The following is a 17,870-nucleotide window of genomic DNA, read 5'->3' on the forward strand; positions in this document are numbered from 1 at the left end:
AAGTCCCATACAAATTGACACCTTAGACAGACACCCCTCCACCGATTCCTTCTATGGCTGTGCTTTAAATTCTATTTCTAATACTGCTTACACACAGACACACACACACACACACACACACACACACACACACACACACACACACACACACACACACACACACATGCATGTAAAGACACCCCCTACACAAAGTTAACTGAATAAGCTAGGTAAATTAGCAAACAAATGAAAATTGCAACTAAATCATATCAGCAAGGTAGTTCTGTCAGTACCTGCTTTTTAATGGGGAAATGTAGTTGCCATAAATGTCTGATGCACTACACAGCCTTAAACAAAGCCTGCAGGCAGAAGCCAGGCAAAGATTCCTGTGTTTTATCATAGTGAGTAGTTGTATTTTCTTGTTCAGTAATCTGATCGACTGATTTTGAAATAAACGTCTCAGCTTATGTGCAGCTACAAGCTAACACCAACTCCTACAAGATTCTTGTGTCTGTTGTAGTGAGTTGCTATACAAACTACGAGTGGGGATGCACAAGATTATTTGTTTCACTGTTTATGGGATATCACTAAATGGTGTCACAGGTTACCTACATCCAGAAGTCAAAGACCGATTTCTGTTCACAGCAATATGAACATTGGTAAGTCATCGCTGCTTCCCAGGACCATTAGATGAGCTGGCTGACTGCACATCAGCTCTTTTATTGAAGCCTGTTGTTTACCTGAAGCCAGAAACTAAGTTATGATTTCTGAACATAGTGGGGGTGTAGCTTAGGCAAACCAATGTGTCAAAAGTCATACAGAAAACTCCATATCTACCATCTAATTGCCAGTAATTGGTTCTGAGGATATTATTAATCTTCAGCATTTATGAGTTACATTTTATGATGTGCATTGTATTTTCTTCCTGTTAGAACAGGATAGCTTCACTGTTTACACAGTCCAGACTGTTGTTAAGTTCTAGAATGCGATCATGTGCTTGATGGTACACAGCATGTATATGACCTGAGTTGTGCTATACTGTTCTGGGCCAGTGCACCAACTGTTCCTTATTAATTAGTCTGGAAACTACACAGGCATGATAGCGTGACCCTTCCTTAGTCTGGAAACTGTACATGCATGATAGAATTACCCTTCTTTAGTCTGGCAACTGTATGTGAATGATAGCGTGACCCTTCCTTAGTCTGGAAACTGTATATCTATGATAGAGTAACCCTTCCTTCGTCAGGAAACTGTACATGCATGATAGAGTGACCCTTCCTTAGTTAAGTCTGGAAGCTGTACATGCATGATACAGCAATATTTCCTTACTCTGGAAACTGCACACGTATGATAGAGTGACCCTTCCTTTCTTGACATACTTTTCAAAAAAGTGTATTACATTTCCTGACAGCTAATATACCTTAAATTAAAGGTAATTTTAGCTTAGTCCACAACAGCTTCCTTTACATCCTGATTGGTTGGTTCACTTTCACAAGTACTCTGTTCAACAGCACTATGGCTTAATTGTAGTGGACAGACAGACAAACATTCCAGTGCACAGTGCAAGGATGAAGCAGGGCTTGCTGATTCCCATGATGTGCCCCACAGATTTCCTCTTCACTAAGAATATGAACATCCATTTGTTTTCTTTAACAGGGTTCATGTGCTAACATAAGTGTCTCTGCTCCTCTTCTAATCTACACAGCCATTATGTGTCCCCTTGTTACTTTCCAATTTCCCATGTGGTTAGTCTAACATGTTACCCTGTGGTTTGCCCAAACATATCTGCAGTCTCAGGATGATCACCTTGTTGCAGCCTGACTACTGAATTTTTCTCCAGCTCATGTAAAAGTAATTTTTAAAAGTATTTCTGCTTAGTACTTCTCTCTTAAGGTAGAGGTATAAAAAATTCCACATATCTCTGGTGATGTGCATTTTTTACTGTATCTGACATTAAAAAGTGTTGCACTTGAAACAGGAGCTGAACTGCACTGCAGGCTCATAATGTCATGCAGCTGCTCCAGTGTATTAGCAGATGTTTTACTAACCCACTTCAGAGACTTTTTCTCCTCTAGCCAGTGATAAGTAAAGGCACATATATCCCTTAACAAGGTAGTATGGTTCAACTTAATAACATCTTATTTAACCTGATGTTTCCATAAAGAACATAACTAAAAATAAAATGGTGAAACCTTGACTAGGAGAATGCTTCTCCTCTTCAAGAGCTTTTATTTTTCTAGTCAGGGGCAGCTTTTCATAACAGTAGCACTGTCTAATTAGCATTAAGCCCACCTTGAGAAATGATCACACTACAATAAATATGTTGTGCATATGTTCTGCTCTATATCATATGACACCACAGAGATAATTAAAAACAAAACAGTAAAATCCCTTACAAGCATAGCTACCCCTCTTAGTAAGCAGTTCTGGTCAGCAGACACAGATGATTATTAGCATGTATAAAAAAAAAACCTTCATTCCAGCTCTAAGGAGTATTGAAGAGCCTACAGTAAAGTGTTACAGCCGATACATCCTAATAATGATAGGCAAATGGTAAATCTTTTAAGAACATATTCCAGACAACACCCTAATAATCATATAAAAATATAAAACTTATAAGAATGTATTCCAGGCACATTAAGAGTAGCTCAAACCATAAGCCACCAATGTGATGCAGAGAGGAGCCCGCAGGATGTTTTGCAGGGGTGTGCAAACAAGAGCCCCCACTCACCCCCCCCCCCCACGCAGCCATTCCAGTGTCCCATTACTTGGCTAGTTCTTCTCAGTTGCCATAAACACTGTTCAAAACTCTGTGTGGATACTGTTTTATGCTTTACTTCTACAGATATTTGGATTTAATTTATAACTTTTATTTCAAATTTTATAGCATGAAAACTAATAGGCATTTGCTAAACAAAGCAATACAGCCTTACAGTGAAAATAGACAGCATTAAAATTTCTCTGTCTTTGAAACTCACATTCACTGAAACAGCATTGAAACCCAAATTCAAAGAAAATGCATCTGGCCAGTGGCAGGTTAAGTTTACCTTTGTTTTGTTTTCAAATCATAGGAACCTTGCGCACATTTTTAGGACCATGCAAAAGTTCTTTGATTCAACTTTCTGATTGTATTAAATTGTAATATATAATTCTTCTTCTTCCGGCTTTTCCCAGTTAGGGGTCACCACAGCAGATCACCTTGTCTGCTCATGATTGGCAGTGGAGTTTTACAGTGTCAAGTTGCCAGCCTTGCCCAACCTTCCACAGAAGGCACACACATGCACACACTCACACCTAGGGCCAATTTAGAGTGTTCAATCCACCTGCAGCATGTCTTTGGGATATGGGAGGAAACCGGAGCACCCGGAGGAAACCCACATGACCACAGGGAGGACATGCAGACTCTGCACAGAAGGCACCCCAGCCAAGGATTGAACCGGAGAACCTCTTGCTGTGAGGCAGCAATGCTAACCACTGCACCACCATGGCCACCCATTAAATTGTAATATATAATAATTAAATTATATCTCTTGTATAATACAGCACCACTTACTTGTTAGAGTGTTTTAAATTTGTAGTTTTAAACATTTTTCTAGTAAGCAATGAAACAAAACATATGAACCAATAATGAAAAAGGTGCCCAATTCAGAAAATTTCAACCTAAAAGGCCACTCAAACTTCTGTCATTACAATATAATATCAGTCAAAATGCACAATCTCTGCAGAAGTAAGCATCTGAATAATTCCACATTAAAGAGATCTGAAACTAATGAAGAGGCTGCTGCTAGAAAACATTTTATATTTCAATATTTCATCTATAAATTCACTGCCTGTTGCCCTTGACGAATAAATTGCCTATGTTAAGAGAACATATTCAGCACTGCAGCACCTCACCCCCTTAAAATGCAAATATATATGCTGTAGGAGTAGAACCTACAACATTTTGCATCAAGATGCAAGTACGCAACCTGTTGTGCTAAGACTGCTTGAAAATTCTATGCCACAATAGTAATACCATTTGCTAAACAAAACAGTTGCACATTTTAAGCAGACTTAGCATGAGCAACAGTAAACTTATCTTCCCTTGAAGCTCACAATTCCTTGAAAATGCACTTGAAAATAAATTCCACCTGCTAACTCTAACTAGGGCATTTTTTTCTCTCACACACACACCTCAACCGCTTAGTGCAAGAAATTTGGACAAAACCCAAAATAAATAGGGACAGATTATAAATATTGTGCTCATGAATTTATAAAATCACTAGAATAACAGGATTTGTGTTAGTATCCATTTTTCTAAAGGATATAAAGTCTAAAACTCAAATGTCTGTCATTATTTAAGTTCATAGATGAGTACTAAGCTAACTGCTCTTGTGAGCCATTTTAAGCCTAGCCAATTATCCCTTGGGAGACTCAAACCCTGCACTTTGTGCTTGTAAGGCAAACACCTTAACCATTAGGCCACCCTCCCAACCCCCTTAAAGCAAAGCAACTTCAATCCTTTTTAGAAGGAACAGACAAAAGTATGGGGCAAAAATCTGGACATTCTGCAAAAGTTTGGACAGCTTCGGGCTAAGCTACCTCCCTCATACACACACACACGCACACACGCACACACACACACACACACACACACACACACACACACACACACACACACACACACACACACACACACACACACACACACACACACAAACACCCCCCACACACACACACATACACACACACACACGCACACACACACCTACTTTTACCTACCAAATTCTTACACACATGCACACAAACTCCTCTGGCATAAAGGATCAAAGCCATATGTCCCAGAAAACATCAGTTTGATTAGCATCTCTGGCTTCCAAGGCACTGGTAGGGAGTGATAGGTGGTTTCATCCTTAGAAGGATAGAGGGTATTCATTGATAACTCTCCCTGAGGGGAGGCATGATCCAATGAGGGGAGTAGCCCTTGGATAGTGGTCAGCAAACACAGGGGAGGGGGGGTGGGAAAGTAAGGTAGGTCATAAAGAAAAAAATGAGTTCTACACCTGTCTCAGCCCTATCAGAGAAAGTCTAGGCATTAGTGGTGGCTGATAGACACAGTGCTAAACATGGGTCACTGGGTACAGTACCAAGGAATGATGCAGGGAGGGGGGTAAAAGAGCATTTATGGTTTCCTTTCTGAGGTTTGCATTTTTTCTTTTAATTTCACTCTAATGAGTGTTTCACCATTGAAGTTCGCACATTTTTTGAATTCCATTTCTATTTGGGGCATGGAGCTTCTGGCTTTTCATTTTGTTTAACTTTTTCAGGCGGTTGCTATATTGCCACTTAAGGCTAAAGTTAGAGGGCTAGATTAAGAAGTGATTCCATTTTGCTAGCAAGACTGTTCTGCTGCTAGAGTTTTAGGTACATGTTTTAGCAAGTAAATGAGGGGAGATAAGCAAGACAACAGTAGAGTTTAATTTAAGTGAGGGCTAGATGGCTTTGCTGCTAGCATCAGTGGATTAACAGAAAGTACATTCAAGTTTGATACTGTAAAAATCAGAAGACTGTGGGTTCTATTATCACTCCAGGTGCTTGGATTAATTTTTCATTACTGAAACTACAGTGGAGCACAAGGGAGGTACTTTACTCCTGTGCACACCATCTTACATATGAAGTGTTAAACAGAGGTCTCATCTGCCTCTGCTCATTTTAGCTGAGGTGAATGTAAAAGATCCCATCGCATTTATGAAAAAGAGAAGATGAATTTTTAAAATAACAGAAAATAACGCATTTACAAACTTTTATTAAATAAGAAAATAACATCTGATGGTGTAAAACTTGGCTCTAGATGACTGTCACCATTGAAGTGACACTGACCTCATGCGCAAAAAAAGTGAGAAAAAGGGGTTGTGGATGGATGGATGGATTACAGTGGAAATCAAAATACGCATATATTTTCAATCTCCTCAACCTTTAACCCATAAGCAAAATCTGATTTTCTTTAAAAATAAATTCATTTGCAATCACCCTAATGCATGGCCGGCCTTAGGCATAGGCGAACTAGGCAACCGCCTAGGGTGCTGTACAGCCCGATCACATAAAAGGCTCAATTTTAGTTATTTATTTATTTAAATGATTTTTAAAAAAAAAACATTTTTAAGGACGTTCTTCTTTAAGAACTCCCTCCTTTTATGGCCGCAGATGACGAAAACAGGTCACAAACACCTGATATGCCTGTGCGACAGATTATGTGTGTCTTTGTTTTGGGGGCGCGGAATTTGAATTGCAGAAGACATTGCGTACTGGAGCAAGAATGGACAAGTGAGAGGTAAGGTGCCTGCCAGGAAACGGTATTGAGTGGGGTCAGCATTGTTTTCATCTGTTGTGATTAGATGAAATGTCTGAATTATATTATTGTCTCATGGGTGGTTTGCTGCTCTACTTCTAAGACAGTTCTCTATTTTATTTTGGTACTTTTGGTGTCTTTACTACTGCAGTGAGGTGACTGCTTTTTAACTTTGCAGTTTAAGATTTTTTTAGGTAGTTTAGAAGTATTTAGTGTAGTCTGACACTTTCGGAACTGATTTGCTGGTATTGCTATTTTCTGATCGACAAGTTTTCGTTTGTGCTTTACTTTTATTTTAGAATGTTCACTTCAGTTATGTTAATTTGCATTTTTAGGGATTGATTTATGTAAATGGTGTTTTAGTGTGTGTGTGTGTGTGTGTGTGTGTGCGTGTGGGCATTTGTATGCATTGTAAGTTGTGTTTATTAATTTATTTTTTAAGTTTTACTGTGAATGGAATTGAGTTTTCTTAAGCTATGGCATAGGACAGACAAGGTGATACATAAAAATATCTGCACTTATGCTGATCTTTTAATTTTTTTATTACAGATATTTAAGTGTATAGAACAATTATTTAGTTATCTTTTACGTTATGCACACATTAAAATGTTTGCTCATTTATAATAAAGAAATAGTTTAAACTTTAATTTGCTAAGAAAAATGTATGAGTATTTCATAACAGAGCATATCAGATAGGAAGAAGTCATTATCAAGGCTGAAATGGTAGAGATGTTTAAAACTTATAGTGACTGTCAATAGCGAATATCTCATAGGTTCTCACAAACAATAGAATAACCACAGTTATCTCTTGAGACACTTTTAGACAGTTTAGAATAACTATGCTAGCAATGCTTCAATGATTGTGAATTATAAAGTTATATCATATGTACATATACTTTTGAGAATTCCTTAGGTCATTTGTGAGGTCAACAGTAAGAGCTTATGGTGTACTGTTTGGCTATGAATTATACATTCATGGAAGAGCTTTAAATGATAATGCAAATTACAACTGATTTCAAGAACAAAAAATGAGTCCATTTGTTGGCATTCAAAGTGGATGAAGAGAACTTCAGTTTCCAAGATAAACACATATACTGTCATTTTACATTACAGCAGAATGGCTTCTTTGACAACTTTAAGGGTCACGGGGGTCAGACTGCTTTATCTAGGGTGTCAAAACTGCTCTGATTAATTCATTAAGCAGCTCTTAACAGAGCACTGTTTCATTTAAACAGTGGCAAAACTTTCCTTCTTAATAATCTGGAGCTGTTTTGATCTATCTGTTAAAAGCATGACATTTACTTTTATGCAGACATGCCATGCAACACTTCTGATGTAAATTAATTATGAAATGCGTAAACATGGAGCATAAGTACCTTGTTGTTGTCTTGTAGGCAAACTCTTTCCAGAATACCTAGAAAATGAAGTTTGATTTATGGATTTATTTCATTTATCTGAGTTGTTCTGAAAGCTTTATGGGAATATGGAACTAAGCTATACCAATGTAAACCTTTAGTAGGCAAGGGATCTTTCTGTTTGCAAAGGTCCCTATGTTCTAGTGCCAGTCTCTTGTACCTAAAACACACAGGAAAAGACTATACACATACTTATGAGGCTGTCCTCATTTTAGGTCAGCGATGACCTATTACAGAGGACATAAATGTCTGTGTCAGAGTAGTAACACCTTGAAGCCAAGATACACTGGGAACATCAGCAAGCAAGTCTAGATTCCTGCATTGTTTTGCTCTGCACAGGAGGAACATAGTTCTTCCTTAGTGTACATAAAAATTATTTCCATTGTATAAATGCAGTGAGGCAGTTAAGGGTAGTTGTAACCCATTGGCCTTTCCAGGTTGTACCTTACAATCTCCCTGGGTGTGCAGTAATTTAGGCACAATACCTCTAATGTATTATTGTTTAGTTATCACCACTCTGCAACCATCCAAGGCTTTAAAGTGTTACAAATAAGATGGGGAGTCATTATTTGAATGGTTAAATGCCACATTGTCCCACACACCAGTTTGTTTAGTGCCACTCTCAGTTCTGATCCTGCACTTCAGCCTGCCCATGCTGTGACTGACGCTTAAGAGGCAAGCAGTCCATCGAAGACTCTTATGCATCCCAGTTCATGGAGATGTTCTATTTAAATGGAAAACTGGTACATATTGCTAGTTAAATTCCAGTCTTGTGCTTTGGCCTTCCTACAAGTGTGAGTGATACAGGAAGATGGTCCATCAAGCTGAATGACACCAAAGTTTTTTTTTTTTTACTAGTTCTTCAACTTGGCTTCTCACTTCTCTTTTTTGTATTTGAGAAAGAAGAGAAGGTTAAAGTTTTATGTGTTATTAGTTGACATTGTAGTTATCCTGTTAGTGCTTAATAACCAGGTACAGTATGATATCCCCCAGTGAGGAGTGAGTGGATGCTTTTATTTCTGTGTTGTACGGTTGATTTCTGAATATAACAGAGAAGGCAGTGTACTTTATACATTGCAGTTGAAATGACTGCAGAGATCCTTGAACTTTACTGGATAATTATTATTATCTCCTGATATTAAAATGAGTGCATCTGTTATCTAGAAACATTAATATACTTTACATTTTAAGAGTATTGAAGCCATTTGGAAGCATTAAACAGCTTGCGCTTCTGTGAAAACATGCACTTGAGTTAGCAAATTAATAGTAATTAATAGTAATTAAAAAATAATCATCACCACCACTAGATATTTTTGTATGGTTAATCCAGTGCATGATAAATAAACATGAGGCAAGTAGGTTACTGTGGGAGGGATTCTGAAAAGTCTTACACTGAGCTACTCTGCAATCTTCAAGTGTAATTTAAGAGGCAATATAAAAAGCAACATCTTTCAGCTTTTCCCGGTTATGGGTCACCACAGCAAATCACCAGTCCAGAGATTGATTGGTAGTGGTGTTTTTATGGTGTTGAGTTGCCAGCCCAGCTCCCGGCCTTCACAGAAGGCACATGCAAACGCACACACACCTACCTGCATATCTTTAAAACTCACTCAACCGCAGGGAGGACATGTAGACTCTGCACAGAAGGCACTCCAGCTGAGAATCAAACCAGACAAAGTCTCGTTATGAAGCAACAATGCTAACCACTGCACCACCATGGCCACTAATTGAAGAGGCAATGTACCAAAGGCTATTCGTGTGTGATATGCAAAGGAATAGTACTGCTGAAAAGGAGGATTTGATCCAATGCACAATGCAGTGTATGTTGGCTTTCTTTACATTATTGGTCATATGTAAACATTCACAAGTGTTAATTCCAAAAATACTAGCACCATTGTATTTCAAAGATTTTTGAGTAATTAAAGGGGCAATATAACATGCATGTTCTTAAAGGTATAAATTCTTTGACAGAAAAGTCTGTCATTTGTGTCTGCAACCCTCAAGGATATGTTCAACAATCAGAAATTTCAGATAGAAAAGAATACATCTTTTTATGATGCATAAAGTGCATAAACTGTGAAAATCATAACAGGTGAGAACTGCGTGCATGAGAGATGTGGGATATGCCATTAAACTTGTGATGCAACAAGATGTACATACCTAACAGAAATGGAGTGTGAGCCATGCACCCATAATATCCCATAAGGTGAGTAGGGATAGAAGATGTGTTTTTCTCAAAGTGAGTCTACGTAGCACTGCAGTCAGCATGCCAACACACTGTAATGTCTATTGGAGACAATGTACATGTTATAGTGCAAATTTCATAAGAACATAATCAGAAGCATTTCTCACATGTGCAGGCTGATTGCAATATAACAGAGCAAATAATACTTCAAAGGAAGCAAACCCACAAAGTTTTCATGACAGATTTACCATACATAAACTGTAACAGTAGTCATCAGAGTGGCTACTACAGCAGTGATCATTCGAACAGGTACTGTTAAATTAAGTTTACTTAAATAAATGTACACTGTCCATCATTGGATCACTGCTGTAGTAGCCTTAGCTGTAAGGGTCGTTTACCATAGCATATACTAACTGGGTGGGGGAAGGATGAGGGTGCAGATGCCGCTGGAGAATGGTCTGAGCGAAGTCTGATCTAAACCTGTAGAAGCAGTTGAGTTTGAGTGTCTTGTAAAAGTATGTACTGATGACCAAGTTGCTGATTCTAGAATACTTCTAGAATTCATCCCTTTCTAAAAAGCCACAGATGAGGCCAGGGCCCTGGTAGAGTGAGCATTGTCCCTGCATGGAATTGCTTAATTCTGTTGAATGTAACAAAAGGTAATGGAATGAGACAATCATTTGGAGAAAGTCTATTTTGACCCAGTATGTCCTTTATTCTTACCTTCATAAAAAAATAATAACTGATCAGAATTTCTTTTTTTTTTGAAAATGTTTTTATTACATTTTTATAAAACATAATCTGTACAAAATTTGTAATCAGAAATGTATATACATATTTAAAAGTAAAAAAATGAAAACTAATCGTATAGGAAACATGGGTGAAATTCTTGGCTAGGCTTATAAGGGCCTCCAGGCCAATAGCCCAGTATCATCCTATGATCCTAAGAACCTATGAACCTTAATACAGAAACAAAGAAATAACTATTTACAAGAGTGTCCATCAGCCTTCTAGTCATTCCTGTTGCTGCATGCATGCCTGTTCAATTCCAGATTTTTTTTTTTGTATTTTTGCTTGTCAAGCAGTTCTTTAAATTTTGTCCATACATTGAGGCAAGATGTAATTCTGTTCATCCTTGATACTGTGTTGTATTTTAAGGGGGTGTGGTGCTGCAGTCCTGAGTATGCCCTTCTTTGGATGAGATGCCTAGTAACTATGAACCTGTTTTCAGTTTGCCATCCATTCCCTAGTCCAATATTACCAGCTTACCATTCTTTTTAATGTAACCTAGGCAATTTATTCTTCAGTGACAGCAGACACTGAATTGGTAGATGAAACACTGAAATATAAAGTTGTTTGCTTGCCGCAACCTTTTCATTAGCTACAGATCTCTTTAATGTGGAATTATTCAGATGACTTTTACTTCTGCAGAGATTGTGCATATTGACTGGCATTGGTGGATTGTAATGACACAAGTTTGAGTGGCCTTTATGGTTGAAATGTCCTGATTTGGACGATTTTGCCATTGGTTCATATAGTTTGTTTCATTGCTTACTGGAAAAAAATGTTTGTGTGTCTTCTGTGAAATGTGGCACAGCTGTGCGTAGGGTTAGTATCTATTGGTGGTGCTTTGGATTAAAACAGCAGTATAGAATGGTAAGGACAGCAAAAACTGTCCAGTCCTGTGCACTTGTAATAGTACAAAGGTTGCAGAGAAGATAACATCTGGAGTAAGTGTTTACTTTTCTTGTGTTAAGTGAATGTACCTGTGTCTTGTTCAGCTGTTCTCTGTGAATGTTTCATGTGTCCTCTCACCAGGTTTAGTTATAAATGGATGATATGATCATGACAGTGCTGTTTGCAGATCTTTGGTTGCTTACAAATCTGTGGTTGTGGCAGTTTACCTCTTTCACAACTGTCTTATTTTGACTCCAAATTTTGCTCTGCCCCTCTTAATCCCTCCTAAAACTGGCAACTTTTCAAAAAAAAAAAAAGGTGAATTGCATTTCATAAATTATTAAGACAATACAATCAAGAAGCATAAACAAGTAGATAAGAAACATAAGTGTTTTGCTGAAAAACTAGTGATTAATTTAAAGAAATAGCATGCAAAGTGAGTAGAAAAATGTAAACGGGTCTCCCTTTGTTTTTTGTCATTCCAGTCCTGACACAGACAGACCAAAAGTTATGTTCGAGGCAGGGGGGCTGTGGAATGTAACCTTGATCAAAACATTCTTCAATAAATGTCCTGTAATCAGAAGGACAAAGCCTCATATGCCTGGGTGAATGGTACCTGCCAGCTAATGGCACAGCTTTGGGCACCTGCTGGGACTGCATTGTGTGTGTGTGTGTGTGTGTGTGTGTGTGTGTGTGTGTGTGTGTGTGTGTGTGTGTGTGTGTGTGTGAGTGTGTGTCTCTCAGCTGGTTCTGATTTTTGATGTTATTACTTGGCAGATGAACTCTGGTATTAATTTTGGACTTCGTAACTTTCGGAAAATGCTTGGTAATTCAAAACCCATTACAGTAGAAACTTATTTTCATAAATTTAAAAAAATTGAAGGAAATAACTGAAGTGGCTTTCATGGGGAGTAATGTATCTGTGGGTGTGGCTCAAACAGGGGTGTATCATGAGTATGGGCCTAATGTTAAGGACATCAAGTTGTTATACAAGCTAAGATTTCTAAGAGAATGGCCAAACTAACCACTTCTGATGTACAGGTGAGTTCAGGAAAAGGGTGAAACATTTCACATTTACAGCAAGTGGTATTTGGCTTAAAATCTCTGAATGCATTAAATACTTTTAAAAAAGTTAAGTCGGTGAGCATTGAGAAGTTTTAGTGAAGACTCTTTTTTATCTGGATTTTTTTCTGTGTCCCATTTGCCCCTTATCTTGATTTCTTATTATATAATACTTCTCCAAGTCTTTCTTTCCACAAAGAACATAAGAAAGTAAATACCTCTTTATATATGAAATGTATTCAAACTGTAGATATGCAGATACAGTTACCACAAACAACTGCTAATTCAAGTCCATCAACCCAGTTGTGTCCAAAATAAAGAACATTTTCCTAAAACATATTAAACTTTGGGTATTCAAATAAGGCATGCATTATAGTTTATTCAGATGAAAAATGTGAACATTTTCGTTCATCATAACATTAATATTTCATATAGTCTTTAACAGGTAATTTGCCTAACAGACACATGTATCAAATTTTCTTTACATTCGACTGTATGTTTCAATAATGGTCTCTGTTATTTTTATTATACTTTTCTTTATGCTACTGTCAAACTGTTCCCAAGGATTTATTACAAAAAATATCAATTCATTTTATATGCAGCATTGTTTGGACTTGAGAAAGGAATTCCGAGAAGGTTTCAGTCCTTTATCATTTTGCAAAACAACAGATTGTTCGCCTATTAGACAGCTAATATAAAAAAAATTTAAATTTTTGACAAAAAAAAAATTAACTCAAAACACTCAGTGTCATAAATTATCTTGGTAACAAGCCAGTATAAATGTATGAAATTCAGAAAGATCATATTAACAAGACCCAGTCCATACTTCTCAAATGAATTGTCCCATATCAAAGAAAATACTATTCCAGTAGTCATTTCTCTGACTTGCTAGGCAACATATACATGCTACCCATATAATTTAATTTTCCCACCAAAAATGAATGTAATACATAAAACTTTTTATAGAAAGTTAACATAGATCTTCCATGTTTTGCCAATATTGTGCTAAGTGTCCAAACAACTCTCCAACTGATACTTATAACCTTGCCTTCCCCAAACTGAATCTTAGTATTTTAACAGACTTCATATTAAAGGTAATGTTTGCTGTAAGTTCCACATCCCCATAACCATAGTTTTTCCCTTATGAATGTATAGCTTAATCTTTCCTAATACTTTAATCAAGTATTTAAATGCCATCAAAACCCAAGACTTATGGTATACCAAAAGAACTAAACCATTTACGTAGCTCATAATAAGTGGAAGGTAAACAGTTGGAAAAAGCTCTATTCTAGTCTGTTAGCCCTGCTTACTTCAAGTATAACTCCATTCATAAGTAAACAAAACAATAAAGGGCTTAAAGCACAGCTCTGTTTACCACCAACATCCATCTTGATCTGCTTCCCCATCCAACCTTCAACTATTCTATCCAAGAGGCCTCATATATGACTTGTAATTGCTGCCTCAAGTTTATCAGGAGTCCTATACTCTTAAAAATTCTCAAATACTCTCATACCTTCAATTTTTAAATGCTTTCATTACATCACAGATAACTAACTTACCATTTCAAGGACAATCTCCTATTACTTACACAGTTTATTTTATCAGGAACAGCATATATTTAATACCATGTCCTTTTCTGCCAATCTGTTAGAAGTTTGCATGTCAGTTTCATACATTTATTTTGTAACATTACCATCAAAATCTTGTAGTCAGTATTATCTATGACCAAATGCCTCCAAAATTTAGATTTTTATTACACATTTTTTCATAACAATTTAACATGTTAATATGTTCCCAGAATCTATACTTTTTTCCAAATATTCATCAAAAACAGCAAAAAACACAGTTTTTCAGAATCTTCATGCATTTTTTAAAAAACAAAACATAAAGCCATCTTCCCCTGGCACTACAGTTTTACCATACCTCTCAACTGTCCAGATTTTTGCATAATCTCCAAATGTTTGGTTCATATTTTTGGTCTGTTCCTCATAAAATTTGTGGTTTTCTGGCAAATCACTAGGATGATCTGAGGATTGAAGTCACAAAATAATGACATGGATTTGAGTTTCAGACTTCAAATCCTTCACAAAATGTATGTTAAACAAACCCTGTTACTGTATCATCTTTATAAGTTTATGAGTGATATTTAAAATATGTCTCTATTGTTGGGCCTTTTCTGTCCTTTTTGTAAGGCTTTGTCTAAATTTCTTGCACTAAGAAGTTGAGAAGTATGAGTTTTACTACCTTTTTAAGTGTGATCTTATTCAGATCTTTTACTGTAAATGGATTAAAAAATGAATCCCTGTTTGCCTCCACTAATCTGCAGCCCACCATGTCCTGTCTATATAATCTCCTTTCTTTTTGTACAGCATTTCAAAAATTTATTCCACAGTAAACAATATTCTATTTAGTAAGAGTAAGAAAAAAAAACTTTTCGGCCCTTTCATTTTCTACTTCCCGTAACATATCCTTTTCCGGTTTTATTTTTTAGCGAAATAAGGGTTAACTTCTTCCCACCTTCCTCTAATACAGTGCTTTTGTCTAAATAAAGTATCATTTGTAAAAATTTTATTTTTATCATATTATACTAATCTTTGCACTTTACAATGCTGTATATTATCATAATCTTTTGCTCTGTCAGTCCTCTCACATTTCTTTAGACCCTTTTTTATTACAATAAATCCATTTTCTGTGTAACACAAGGTATCCATTTTTATTTGTTATGTTTGTAAGCAACCCCCTACTATGTCCAAGAAAACTAGTCCCTGATACGGCTATGAGCTGAAAAAGAGTTTTCCTCTCTTTCTTCATTATTGTTAAAAAATGGCATATACCAGTCAGTATTTTCATGTTTCCTTAACTCAAGGCTCTACCTACTTACTTCTTCCACACACACCTCTTAAACACTAAAAAAAAACACACGCACACATCTACCTCCTTGTTCATTCATCCACAGTCCAAACGTCTCCTGGAATTCAAATATGTGGGTGCGTTGCATGGAAGATGAAGCCGTAAACAATCGGTTACACAGACACCTGTTGTATCTGTGCAACAGAATGAAAAGGGCGTTCTTAAAGAAGAACATCCTTAAAAAAAAAAACACCCACCCACACACACACACACACACACATATATATATCCAACTTGTAACCAAAAACACACAAAACGTAACCCTCGAAATGCAGGACACTGTATTCGGTACAATAAAGGCTGTCTTTAAATTTATACCAGGACTCGAATTATCCAGACCGATGCAAAGGTCGTCAAAACAAGGTATATTTATTACAAAGAGCCCAAAGGCTAAAAATAAAACAAAAACAATACACGAAACATATAATTCGCTGATACTGATTTAGCGCTTTCATCTCCTGTTCAGGAGACTTCTTCAGAATCAATATATCCTAAGAAATTCCATAATTTATACAATTTTCAAAAACTTGTTAGGCTGTGCAATTGGCTGGCATTTAATTACCTCCTGAATTGAAGGTTCAAGTTTAAAGGCAGAATGTCCACATAAACGCAAAGGACTTGAATATACATAAGGGCATACATAACAATCAACTTATTGCTCATTTCTTATCTCAGTCTTATTAAATACAATAAATTCATTAAATAAATACATATAATTATATATATTAAATATGAATAAATATATATACATATATAAATATTATATATAAATATCAATAAATACCATTAAAAAGATGTTAAATAAAATAATGTTGAATAAAATGCTAATATATAATATATAACAATGAATATATATGGTAAACTGGTACCTACTCATAAAAATGTAAAAAATATAATATATATATATATATATATATATATATATATATATATATATATATATATATTCCAGTAATATTCCTAGGTAATAATTATTGTTGTATTAATATTATTATAGTTATTGTTGTTATTATTGTTATTATTATTGTTGTTATTATTGTTATTTCACCCATGTTTCTTTGGATCAGCTGCAAGTAGTTTTAATGCAGGGGTGATGGAAATATGGTCATTGAGGCCTTTGCCATAACATGCATCAAGTCTCAACTGCCAAATCATCTCACGAAATTCCAATAATGTTTCCCAATCACCCCCTCTTTCTGGGTATGCAACTTCTTCTATAACCCAGAATTTGTAATTAGCCTCCTTACATATTAATGCATGTCTGTACAGTGCGTTACTTTCACAATGTTTATTAATATCTCTGATGTGCTCATAGATTCTGGTCCTAAGGTGACGTTCCGTTTTACCTATATAGTAACTCCAACAAGTTTTACAGAAGGCCACATAAACTACTCCTTTTGAGTAGCAACTATTGTATTTCTTTCCCCTTAAAATAATTCCTAAACTGGGGATACTAACTTCTTTACAACCAGCAATATAAGTACATTGAGCGCATCTCCCACATTTGAAAGTTCCTAGTTTAGTACATGTCCCTCCTACTTTACTATTATTGCTTTCAATAATATTCTTGATATTTTTACTCCTCCTATAACTATATTTTATTTCACTCTGAAATACGTTGGTTTTAGTGGGCATATTCTGAAACATTTCCCAAATTCCGTTAATACCTCTTTTTAACCATTTAATTCCTTTGTAGTAAGTCAAGGTTAAATACGGTGTCATATATGTGTTACTAGATTCCTGCCTACTGAAGGATCTTCTTCTCCTGTTTTGATTAGTATCCATTATCAAAGTATCATCTTTGTTCAACAAAGGGACATATTTACTACCCCTTCCTAACTGGACATATTCCTTAATTGGTTTAATAAATTCAGATGGATATCCCCTTTTCAAAAACATCTTTTCAACATTATTGATTTCATTTAGAAATTCATTGGTATCAGAGATCATTCTAGCCATTCTAATCATTTGTCCTTTGACTATATTCTTTTTTAGTTGGTGGGGATGATCACTATCAAAATGCAGATATGAGTTAGAATAATGTTCTATTCTATAAATATTAGATTTGTAACATTTATTCTGATAATCTTTTTCTAATTTAACATCTAAATAATGTGTCATATCTTCCCCTGTTTGATATGTAAACTGTAGGAAACTGGTGGTATTATTAATATATTCTATAAACTTACTAATACTGTCATAGGAACCATTCCATAAAACAAAAATGTCATCTAGGAAACGAAAATATTTAATAATGTGTTGACTAAAATCCGAACTAAAAACGTACTGTCTCTCCCAACAGATACTGGGGCGC

This window comes from Protopterus annectens, chromosome 1.part0 (assembly GCF_019279795.1).
Source record: "Protopterus annectens isolate FY-2018-M chromosome 1.part0, PAN1.0, whole genome shotgun sequence".
Taxonomy (NCBI): domain Eukaryota; kingdom Metazoa; phylum Chordata; order Ceratodontiformes; family Protopteridae; genus Protopterus; species Protopterus annectens.